Raw genomic sequence first — 12,936 nt, 5'->3', positions numbered from 1 at the left:
TCTAAAATAGATTTTGTGGGCACCTTGGTTGGAGTTCAACTCCCCCCGCTTCATCCGTGTGTCAGAAAAGGAGATCAGCTCACTAATTACCTGGCTGTCTTTTCTCTACAAGATCCCAATTTAAGAATCTCGTTTCATTCTAAGAAAATTAATTCAAAATGCCAAATAATTTAAAAATGTATTAAGATTCCCCTTAGACTAGAAAGAGGAAAGGAGCTTTCATTTGTCTGCTAAAAATCACCTTGGGTAGTCGGAGCGAAGTTTAGCTCTTAAGACTTGATCCCCAGAATTGAGATTTTGGCAAAAGCTATTGGTTCCATACGTCCAGAAAATGTTTCATTTAAAATATATGTGCTTTTAAATTGGTCTCTGACCATTTCTATGCCATGGTCTCTAACCGCTCCATGCATTTTCCCAACCCTTGGAGCCTTTTTCTCCTCGGAAGCTAGACTCTTTTATTTGCATTGGAGGTAACCTATTTCCAACATGCCAAAACCTGTTCACTTTCAAAGCCACTTTTGGAGACTTTATAGCCTGAAATGGAATAAAATATTAATTTAATAAAATTTGAGACCCGAACCAAAAAAAAAAAAAGAACTGGTTTAAAAGCCAGCTACCCAGACGTTGAGGAAAATATTCTGAGAAAGCCCCACAGGGCGGAGGGGGAGAAAACCAGACCATCGTTAGCCTGCCAAATGTCATTTGGGGCTGATTTTAGAGGAGAACCAGAGCTGGGGATGCAATGCAATTATTTAAATCCAGAAAGAAAAATGTTTGCTCCGAAATTTGGCACCAGCTGACTGCCTCTGATTCTTCTCGTTTTCAACCAGTTCCACGCACGGGTGGGGAAGTTTCCATCCAGAAGGGCATACCGGACAAGGCTGTTACACCTGGCCTGGACGTGCAGCTTGCAAGCTGCAAGGTCCTGGTATTTTTTTATCGGATGGAATGAGTTTCGCGCTAAAGCATTGTGGGATAGCGAATCACATTTTTCTTTAACTCACAGGTTGTAACAAGAGGGGATTTTCTCCCTTCCTTTGTTTCTCTCCGTCTCTGCCTTTGTCCCTGGCTGGCAGCCCCCCTCTGCCCCTACCGCGCGCTCTCTCTCTTTCCCTCCCCCTGGCTGCCGGTGTGTGACGCCCTCGTCTGGCTGTCACTCAGGCCCCTTTGTGGGCTCCACAGGCCTCAGGGTATTACAACCTCCCACAGCCCCAGGCCTTCTGCAGCCTCGGAGGCTGTGCTCAAAAGACACGCTGCGCTCCAAAGCCGCCGGCTGGCCAGGAGTTTGCTTTGACGCCCACAAAAGGGCTCCGGAGGATGCACCAAATGCCCTCGGATGGTTTCCTCCTACCCCAGAGATGGTTCCGTGGAGAAAACCAATCAGCACCACGTCCCTGTCCTATTAGGGGGAGAGCTGGGAAAGAAGAGCAAGACAGAGCGCTCCAGCACTCCCTGGCTGGCAAGCTGATAAATTAATTCCAACAAGAGTGTGGCAGAAACTCTGGGGTGGGGGGCCAGCACCCGATACACAGAATCATGGGTGCATTTGGGCTGAAAGGTCATTCGTTGGTCTACGTCATCCCTGCAGGAATTTTTGAAGACAAGTTAGTTCAGGCCAAGAGGCTGCTGCTGCCTCATCTTCTCTCCTGCTCGGCCCCCTGCTAGGTCAGAAGGGATGAGACCCATGCTGTTAGTGAGCACAGCTTTTCTAGCACCTTCCATCTCCCTGCTTCCCTTGCTCTCACCCCTCAGCCCAAAGCTCTCCCCTGCTCTCCCTTCTTCTCAGCTATCCACGTCTTTCTTCGCTTAGAGGGTCAGCGCCTTCCTTCTCCAGGAAGTTTGCCTGGGAGAATAACAGCAGGATTGTTTGCTGCAGGCTGGTCATCCTGTTCCATCTCACGGCCTCCTCAAAGCAACCTTCCGAGATGAGATACTACTGCTACCCCCATTTAGCAAATGAGAAAACTGAGGCTCAGATTGGTTAAACGACTTGCCCAGCTAGTCAGCTGCAGAGCCAGGATTTAGCTGTTTCTCCAGAAACGTGAATGGATCCTCAATCCCTCTGGATGACCGACACTGTGGACCCTCTGCCAGCAAGGCCTTGCCCTGGGGTGTGGCCCAGAAGAGGGGACCGGCAGCACTGCGTTACCCCCACTCTCTCATCAGGCCACCCTGGTGACTAATGACTCGGCAAAGCAGAGAGGCCCCCGTGGGGGACAAGGCCTGTGATCGACCTTGAACTTAAGAGGCTCCAAGCTCTGACCAGCATCACTAATGGGCCGAGAGTAACCTGAGCCAGCCCTTGGATGGAAGCTCCGGGCACTATGGCTGGCTGGCCTGCCGGCGGCTGGCAACACTACCTAGATAAGAGCCTCACTTCTCCATTTCACGGGGCCTCTGTTCAGCGCTACCTTTTCTCATACAACAAAGCAGCTCCCGTTTATCAAGCGCTGACTGAGTGCCAGCATTCTGCTAAGCACTTTACACACATTATCTTGTTTAATCTTCACTACTGTGCAGAAAAACCGTGTTAATGCGGCATTCTCGGCAAGGAAACTGAGGCTCAGGAAGGACAAGAGCACACGGCTAATGAGCCCCGAGCTGGCATTTGAAAAGTCCTGCGTTCTTCGCCACAGTCCCGTGCCACCTTTGGAAGGAGATTATGGCTGATTTATCTTCCTTTCATTTTAATATATTTTCACAGCACACTGCATCACACCAAAAGGGAAAAAAAGTTGTAACTTGATAGGAAGAGAAGAGGGGGAGGAACAAAAAAGGTTTGGAAGAGTGTTAATATTTTACCTGATGGGAGAACTTCACACACACGTGTACAAGCACAGGTGCATACATGTACCCATACAGACACACACACAGGCACAACAGCCTTAATCTGCTGTTTATTGGGGATCTTGTGATTGTCAAAAATTAAAAATCTCAAATGCTCATTTTTCGCCTCTAGTAGATCATCAGTTTCAAACTGCGCAAAAGGACCCAGACACAAATTCTTCCCTATCAAGCTTCTAAGCTACCCGAGAGGCTTCTGAGCAGACAGCGAGGCACCATAGCCCTGGCCCAACATTATACAGGCTCCTTCACGTGTTTCTTCAGAGCCCTAGCATGGGTCCTGGAGGTGGAGATTAGAGCCTCCCCTTTCCCAGATGAGGACCCTGAGCCTCCCAGGGGGTGAGGACCATGCCCACTGTCACTCAGCTTACAGGCGGCAGAGCCAGGTTGCCAACCCAGGTCCATCTGCCTCCAAAGCACTTCTAACCTGCTTCCAGCGTCCACTCATTCCAGTCCTAAAGGAGGGCGGCTGCTGGGTGGTCCTGGGATCATCTGCAGAGATGTCTACCCAGCACTCGAGTGATGGGAGAGCATCACTGAAGTCCTCAGCCCTGGTCAGATTTCAGGGAGGCAGGAGCACTGGGCTGGGAGACCTGGGCTCAAGGATAAACCTATAGGAGGCTCACTTCCCCTCTCCGAGCCTTTCTAGTCATCAGATCTTACGTTTTCCTACAGAACAGGAGCTTTTCTGGGTCTCCTACACAGAAGGAAACCTGACCCCTTGCTCTCTCTCCCTGGACCCCATCTCTCCAGCAGACACCAAGATGCCTAGAAAAGGACCACGTTCTAGGTGCCCTGTAGCAGAGGCCATGAAACTCCGCCAGGCAGGCACCCTCACCCACCAGCAGCTGGCCCCCTCCTTGATGGAAAAGAAACTCATGGGCGGGTTTTTAAGGCTCGAAATAAAGTTCAAGTATTACGTGGAAATTACTAAACAAATCAAACCACCGTTAAGTGGATGTCACGGGCTTCCTCTAGACAATACGTTTAATGAAGATTATTGTCCTCTTGGTTATAGTTTTAGATTTGCATTTTATTATCAGAGAACCACTTATGCATTACTCCAGGATTTTCATTAGGTAAATAAATTTGTATGTGGATTTCATTATATTCCCTTGGCTGAAATCCTGATCACTTAACAGCAAGAATGCTGCTCTGACATCCTGTGTGTCAATCAGGATGTAACTGTTTCCTCTGGTTGTTGAAAGTACTTTTTAAAAACTCTGGTGTTGATGGCAAAAGGAAAAGGGATAGGGTCAGAACTCAGGGTAGAGTCTGTGTCCAAGTTCTTTCACTGAAACATACACACACAACTAAAAAGGAATTTTCTGTTTAAAGAGATATGTGCATGTATCAAGATATATATATATATGATATATATAAACTTCATATTTAAATGTTTTATACATAAAATATACATATATCTCATATACAATATTGTTCTGGTGTCTTCTTCACCCTGCTTTGGCCTGTCCAACATGAACTGCTGCTATAGCACCGAGACTAACAGGACTGAGGTGTAGGCCAGTCCTGGAGAAATGAAGTTGAAAGGAACAAGCTTGGGAGAAGGCAGGAAGGAAGACAGTGGGGGTAGACATTCCTGGAACCGCAGCCATCAGCAGGAAAAAAAATCTTTTCTAAGAAGTCTAATATGAAGCAATTAAGCTAATTGGAATCTAGATTGTACCGGGTGCCTCCGGAAACTTGAGACCAGGGGAATCTCCTTGATGAAAAAAAAAAAAAAATCACACCACTATATGAATGAATGAGGGAATGAATGAATGAAGAGGTTAGAAACTGACCCTAACATCCAGGTCTCATCCACCAGGCCCTTGAGACATAAGGGTCTCCAGGTGTTCCTTTTCTAAGGCCCAAGAGGGTTTTAGAAGAATTTGCTAATAATAAAAACTCAGCTTATTAAAAAGGGCCGCCACGTGCCAGGGACTGGGCTGAACTGATGTGCATGATGGCATCCACCTCTGGTCCATCCAGCCGAAAGGACCAAGAGAGAACCTTCCAAGATGCCTTTCCTGAAAGTACAGCAGAGAGGCAAACATCTCGAAGTGGCCCAGGGAAGAACAGCAGCAGGGGCCACAAAGCAAGTCTGAGGGAGGGTGGACGAGTCAGGCTTCTTGCTATGAGGATGCCCCGAATACCTTCACGTGGGTTTTCATGAGGATGGCCTTGTGGCATCTTGAACCTTAACTCCTGCCCAGAATCGGGATTCAAATGTTGAGGTCCCATTATCAGCTCTGATTATCTATGTGATTTGGGGAAAGCCAGTAACTTCCCTGATTCTCAGTTTCTTGTCAGTGAAAATAATGGCACCAACTTCATAGAGGTATTTTGAGATTAAAAGAAAACTGACACAGACTGAAAGAAAATATTTGCAAATCATATATCCAGGCTATATGGAGAACTCTGAAAATTCAACAACAAAAAAACAAACAGTCTAATTCAAAACTGGGTAAAGGACGTCAACAGACATTTCTTCAAAGAAGACCTACAAATGGCCAATAGGCACATGAAAAGATGCTCAACATCACTTATCATTAGGGAAATGTAAATCAAAACTACAATGAGATACTACCTCATACAATAGGATGACTACTATCCAAAAAAAAAAAAAAAAAAAAAACACCAGAAAATAACAAGTGTTGGTAAGGATGTGGAGAAATTGGAACTCTTGTGCACCGTCGGTGGGAATATAAATTGGTGCAGCAGGGCTTCCCTGGTGGCGCAGTGGTTGAGAGTCCGCCTGCCGATGCAGGGGACACGGGTTCGTGCCCCGGTCTGATCCCGTGCCCCAGTCTGGGAAGATCCCACATGCCGCGGAGCAGCTGGGCCCGTGAGCCATGGCCGCTGAGCCTGCGCATCCGGAGCCTGTGCTCCGCAATGGGAGAGGCCACAACAGGGAGAGGCCCACAAAAAAAAAAAAAAAAAAAAAAAAGGTGCAGTCACTATAGAAAATGGTATAGCCATTCTCAAAAAATTAAAAGTAGAATTACTATGTGATCCAGCAGTTCCACTTCTGGGTATATATTCAAAAGAATAGATAGCAGGGTCCTAAAGAGATACTCATACAGCCATGTTTATAGCAGCATTATTCACAATAGCCAAGAGATGGAAACAACCTAGTGTGTATCGACAGGTGAATGGATAAACAAAACAAGGTACAACTATACAGTGCACTATTATTCAGCCTTTAAAAGGAAAGCAATTCTGCAATATGCTACAGCATGGATGAACCTTGAGGACGTTATGCTAAAGACAAACACTGTATGAGTCCATTTTTATATGAGGTACCTAGGTCAAATCCATTGAGACAGAAAGGAAAATGGTAGTTACCAGGGGCTGGGAGGAGGAGGGAGGTGGGGGTTATTGTTTAATGGGTAGAGAGTTTCAGTTTTAAAAGATGGAAGAGTTTTGGAGATGGATGGTGGTGATGGCTGCACAACAATATGAATGCACCTGTTACCTTGAACCGTACACTCAAAAATGGTTAAAATAGTAAGTTTTATGTCATGTGTTTTTTACCACAGTAAAAACATTGGAAAAAATAAGAGAAGTGAACAAAGGCTACTTATGTCTAGTGCCACTGAATGTTGTCTGCACAAAACCATCAGCCCTCCAAAGGCGCCCTTTGCAATGATTTTTTCAGCTGTTGAAAACCACCTAAAACTACCTGCACTCCAATTTCAAGTTTTTTAAGGGCACAGCAAAACCTCCTGAATCTTCAATCCCCAAACTAGTCACCTGTGATACTCAAGCAGGGGCTTAACTGAGCATTTCTCAATGACCTTCACAAAGGCTGGGAGGAAAGAAGCTAAAGGACGTGATACAATGAGGAGGACTGAAGTGAGAGTCCCCCAAACGAAACAGTGCACCCCTGCAGGGGGACGTCGGGGGAATTTTATTTTCTTCTCTATATTTTTGTGTATTATTCATGCCATCTGCCATTGAGCAAGTGTTGCAAAATGTTAAAGTCTTTTTCATCCTAGGAGCTAAAGGAAAAACCTAAGGAAATAGGAGAGGACAAGCATCTCAGAAGCATCTTCGTGCTTATAATAAAAGACATGATTACATTTCCCCGCCCTCCAATCAGCTGCCTAAAGTCATCACTCACGTCTCCCCATCACCTGCTCAGCCCCAGGCACGCTGGCCTTCTCACCTTCCTTGGACACCAGGGCACTCTTCTGTGCAGGGCCTTTGCACGTGCTGTTCCTGCTGCCTGGAGAGTCATATCACCTCCTTCACATCTTCGCTCACAGTCGCCTCCTCAGGGAAGCCTTCCGTGAGCCAATCGAAAACCGCACCTGCCCAGCCAGGCTCCCAGCCCTCTCCCCATTCATTGTCTCCCTGAGCCCTGATCACTAACACACCACACACTGTGCGCCCACGTACCATGGACACTGCCTCCCCGCCACCAACAAAAACTAGAGGTGGGCTGCAGGGGGCCATGGATGTTGACATTTTAGTGGCTGCCACACCCAGAGCCCTACTCTAGCACCATCAGGTGCTCAGCAATAATAGGTTGGAGGAATGAGTGAATGGATGAAGGTTGACTTTAAATTATCCTTACCTACTTATTAAAGCAGCCCCAAGACTCTCTTTTGTCCACACTTTCTTAGTAACCCTAGTACAAACTGCTGAAAGAGCTGACTCTTCTCTGATTCAGACTTTTCACTAATTCAGAGTGGCCTCCTGCCCACAGACTTTAATAAGAGCACCACGAGATGGCCCATCTCCAGGGTCCTGACCCCACATTCCAAGTCCGGGGCATTTTTCTTGAAGAGCATTTATCACTCAATCAAGCCACCCACCCTGCCAACACTGCTGAACACCACTTACAAGAGGCTCGGCCATCACTGCTTCAAATCTCACTTGTCCTCAAATATCTCCTGTTTATCTTGGGAACGGTCTACATGAATAGTCCGTTTGTTGGAAGAACATAATATTTTCCTTGGCTTTTAGGCAACAGTCTGGCAAATGAGCTTTCCCCGTGTAACTTTCTGACGGCTTTATGCGAGCAGTTAATTAGAATTATACAGACATGTTTAGAGAGGTTTAAATGAAGCATAGTTCGAATTTGTGAAAATATATATAATTACTCACACCGACACTTCCCACTGAAAAAGCAAAGGCAACGTAAGCAAGATCCCTAAAAGCAACAGCAGGCGCTAGGAAAGCCTCCGCCAGCTTCAATGGCTCCACTTTGGGGGCCTTGGGGAGACCAAACCCTGGCGGGGAACCTGCAGCCCCACCACCTAACACTTTCCTCATCAGGCTCAAACTGCAGCCAATATGTTCCCAAAAGGGTCCCTGGGGTGGGCGCCAGGACCCAGGCGAGGCTCGCATGGACACGTGTACACAAGCTGGGACCCACCCACGCACGGGAGCAAGGCTATGATTTGTCATACAACCAGCTATGCAGAAGAGGTCTGCAGACCCAAAGAGGTTCTTTCTCTGCCCTGCGGGAGAGACCTCAGCACTGAGCAACATCTTTTGTAGCCTGAGGACTTAAATAAGGGAGAGCTTCGAGGCGGGCTCGCCTAATCTGGTTCCGTCCATCTTCCAGCCGACTCCCCCATCCCACCTGTGCCCCGGCTCACCTCAGTGTTACCAACCCAGCCAGGGCCTGCCCTTTTCTCTCCCCCTGCCCAGTCCCATGGTGACAGTGTGGCAGTGTCCACATCATGTGGGTGTGTCCCAGAATCCACTTCATCTGACCCCTGTCAACAGTCAACCTGACTATTCGGGTCAAAGAATTCCTCAAAATTACTCAGATTCCTTGTCTTTAAACTTCAAAGAACTACAGCCAACCTTCTTCACCTTTGTGTTGCCTAAAATAACCAGCTGGCTCCCACGCCTGCCTTACGATTTAGCATCAGCAAAACTGAAAACTGAATGGCTTTCCCAGGAAGGGGATGGGCTTGACAGCCACCCCCCATCCCCCACAAAGGGGTTGACCCCGCTGTCTCACGGGCAGAGGGAGTTCTCAGCCGTGAAAAAGAAACGTCCTTGGGGCAAAGCGACTGGGCACGTGTGGGCAAGGGTCAGATCCAGACGTCCAGACGTGCATCCATGCTGCCAGCTGGTTTCAGCCACTAGGCCAACCAGCCACACAGGCTGGCCCATAGCTCCACCCTCAGCCCACCCCCCACAGGCTCTCCACTGTGTGACCCACCTCCAGATTCAGATGTTTCCACAGAACCAGCCCTTGGAGAAGCCCTCCCTGCCAGCAATCCCATCACTGTGAAGAGAAAAGGGTCCACAGACGCATGGAGATATTTTGTCCCTCCTCTTCCTCAAAGAGCCAACAACACGGGAAAGGATTGGGGGCCCAGGGGAGAGGGAGAGAGAAGCAGATGAAGCAGAGGAAAGAGACAAGGAATTCAGGTAGGTCCTCCATTCAGTGCATATTTACTAAATGCCTGCTCCATGCCACACACTTGCTGAATCCCTCCTCCTCCCCTCCCATCTTTCTCCGAAAGCCTAGGGACACAGGAGTGGACAAGTCAAACCCGGTCCCTGTCCAGATAGAGCTGAGAGTCCAGTACAGAAGGAAGACTGTAAACAAGTAAACACATAAATAAAGTCCTACTGAGAATAACTAACATGACATTAAAAAAAATAGAGACCAATAGCAGTGGGCCCACTTTGGGGGAAAAGTAGGCAGGAAAGGTGACACTGAGCTGAGTCCAGAAGGATGAGAAGGAGCCAGCCAGGCAGGAAAGTGGGGAGAGTGATTCCGTCAGAGGGAAAGACAGACAAAGGAATGGTGTAGTCCTAGAAAAGGAAGCGAGGAAAGAGGGACTAGGAAGATGAGGATATGGGAGAGGGTCATAATGGGACGAGGGAGGTGTTTCAGAACCTTGTGTGGAAAGAGATACAGGCACTGGCACAGGCCTCCTAGAGCCTGCCTATGCCCCAACAGCACTAGGTACCTCCCCAGCATCCATTTCTTTCTTGCTGACCAAACTTAAAATTTGTTAATATCCCCAGAAGCCACTAAATCTAAGGAAAGCTGGGGCTCTCTAGAGCCCCAGGAGTGATGCTCCATACCCTAGCCTGTGTTGGTCTAGGATGTGCAGGGGAGGCCATTCTCACCAATGAGACACAAGGGAGGGACCAGAGGGCCATTTAGGAAAGGTATCCTTCCTCTGAAGACAGACCCATGTAAGGGAGCTTCTCTCTCCTGGTTTTGGGACATTGATGTGTGGGGATGTGATGTCTGGCACCACAGCAGCCATTTCTTCACCATGAGGAGACAAAGCTGAGGGCAAGAGCCAATGTGTTAAGCAGGACAGAGCAGAAAGACGGAAGGCACCTGAGTTGCTGCTGATGGTGTTGACTGCCTCACTAAGTACGCTGAAGCCACACTCCCTCCAGACTTCTTGTCCTATGAGATATTACATCCCCTTATGCTTGTTTTGAACTTGGATTTCATGTCTTCCATCCCAACTGACAGGATTCCTTGTCAGCCAGCCAGTTCTATCAAAACTGGATGTCTGGCCTAGCTGCTTGCTCTTCCTCTTTCCAGAAGACCATTTAGGTTTTCCCGTGCCACTCCCTGCCCCAACCAGTCAGAGGTGCAATCCTCTCTCTAGGGGAAATTCACAACCTCAGGATCTTGGGGAAAAATTCTATCCAGAGCAGTGAAATGTTCAAAAAATAGATCATAAAGATCAGGGGAGAGAGAAAAGGGGAGAAAGCATTATGCTTTATGACACCGTCCAATAATAGTTAAAAATAAAGAACCTCACCATGCCCGAGTCCGTGTTTCTGCTCTAATCAGTAGAGGTTAGAGGTCACAATGAAATCTTTCTTAGGTCATTTTATCCTTGTAATACTCCTAGGAGGTGGGGACGTTTTCCCTATTTTATAGTTGGAGAAACTATATATATATATATATATATATATATATAGAGAGAGAGAGAGAGAGAGAGAGAGAGAGAGAGAGAGAGAGAGAGAGAGGGCTCTAGAGCCAGGAGGCCTGTGTTCAAATCTTGACTCCTCCTTTCACCAGCTGTGTGACTTTGGGCCTCAGAGCCTCAGTTTCCTCATCTATAAAATGGGGATAACATAACTGCCTCTTAGAGCTGCTGTGAGGATAACATGAGACACTATATAAAGGACACCAGAGCCCTGTCTATAGTTTCCAACCAGGGTTGTACATGATGAAGGCCTGGGGGCACACTGGGATTTACAGGAGCTATTTTCATAAGCAGTGCTCAAGATACCCAGGCTGGGACTTCCCTGATGGCACAGTGGTTAAGAATCTGCCTGCCAATGCAGGGGACACAGGTTAGAGCCCTGGTCCGGGAAGTCCCACATGCCGCAGAGCAACTAAGCCTGTGCGCCACAACTACTGAGCCTGCACTCTAGAGCCCGCAAGCTACAACTACTGCAGTCCGTGTGCCTACAGCCCGTGCTCTGCAACAAGAGAAGCCACCGCAATGAGAAGCCCGCGCACCGCAACGAAGACCCAACGCAGCCAAAAATTAATTAATTAATTAATTAATTAAAGACAGAAAAAAAAAAAAAAAAGATACCCAGGTTATGGGACAGAGCTCTGCAGAGTGAAGAAGTTGCTGGCATTAATCCGTTTCACTCACTTTCTTTCGTTACTTCTGACTTTTCCTCCTACAATGTGGAGGAGGGTCCAGAAAAGCCACCAAGCATCTGAGGGCTCTGCTGCTGAGGCCAGGTCATCGGGGAGTGTGGGGCAGGCACCATTCCTTAGCTCTAAATCCAACTCCAGCCCAGATCCTTTGTCAAACTATTTGCAACTATACAGGTATTATTCTGGGCCCACCCAACACAAGTAGATTTAAAATATATTAGAATCAGCTAAAAAGTCATTCGGGCCAAGCCTGCTGACCAAGCTGGGCAATGCTGCTTGAGTCTGAAAAACAGAGTGAGATCATGAAACACCTGTCTTCTGGGGGCAGTAGGCTCTAAAGGGAGCCACTGAGGAGGAGGCCAGGAATGTTCTGAGTGAAGGCAAGCTCCTGGGAATAAGGAGTGTGACCTCCCAAAGTGACTCCTTTTCCAGATCTCTGCCCCTGGCCAATATGGACATCAGGAGGCCTGGAACCCAGAGCCCCTAGGGCAAAGCCAGGGGCCCCAGGGGAAGCTCCTCAAATAGGCAGAGCCTGAGCAGACATCTCAAAACAGATCAGCAGGGACCCAGAGGGCGTCCCAGTGAAACACTGAGCCTCAAGCTTGCAGGACGCTGGGTAAACTGACCTACTGCAATCAGGATCCCAAGTCCCCCAGGGCCGGCAGGCTCATAAGTGGGCGACTTGCGCAGAGGGGTCATGATGAATATATCCCACCTGCTGGAGCAGCCTCCGCCCCTCACCACCAGGATTGTCACCAGGCAGGACGATGGGCCTAGCAGTCCCAATTCTGCCCATTTGTTACGAGAGAGAAGCAAGAAATCTGAATGAATGCTTCTGTGAAATCTCCACATTTTTAAATGTTGGTTTATTTCTTTTAAACACTGCACAACCCAATCAAAACATATCTGTGGGCAACACTGGGCCTCGGGCCACCAGTTTGCAACCTTAATCAAAAAGGCTGAAAGAGGGCTTCCCTGGTGGCGCAGAGGTTGAGAGTCCGCCTGCCGATGCAGGGGACGCGGGTTCGTACCCCGGTCTGGGAGGATCCCACGTGCCGCGGAGCGGCTGGGCCCGTGAGCTATGGCCGCTGAGCCTGCGCATCCGGAGCCTGTGCTCCGCAACGGGAAAGGCCACAACAGTGAGAGGCCCACATACCACAAAAAAAAAAAAAAAAAAAAAGGCTGAAAGAGTAACATAAAGGAGTAGATACTGGCGTCTGGAGATTTCCTTATGCTCACCTCGGCCCTCCCCGGGCCCGAGCCCCTGACCTGAATGGGGTCCACAAGCTCCACCCACCAGGCAATACCCACAGCCCTGGAAACACCTTTCCACCAAGAAAATCTTCCGCACTTGGCTCTTCCTGGAGCCTGAGTTTCCTCCCCAAACTGGATGGATGGATTTCCATGTGGGAAGAAAGGCCTGCGCATGCACCCAGCTCCAGACCCCAGTATTTATAGTTTCATAA

The 12,936-nt window shown here is 48.3% G+C and overlaps 1 protein-coding gene across 1 annotated transcript in view; it reads right to left on the bottom strand.

The window, feature by feature from the left end:
• The window catches only part of ZNF423 (zinc finger protein 423), a 339,930-nt gene that overhangs the window by 306,107 nt on the left and 20,887 nt on the right, over nt 1-12,936 (bottom strand). The window lies entirely within an intron of this gene.

Source organism: Hyperoodon ampullatus (genome assembly GCF_949752795.1).
Source record: "Hyperoodon ampullatus genome assembly, chromosome: 18".
In the NCBI taxonomy this organism is placed as follows: domain Eukaryota; kingdom Metazoa; phylum Chordata; class Mammalia; order Artiodactyla; family Ziphiidae; genus Hyperoodon; species Hyperoodon ampullatus.
Note: the sequence above shows the minus strand (reverse complement) of the source record. Positions and strands in the feature narration are given on the sequence as shown.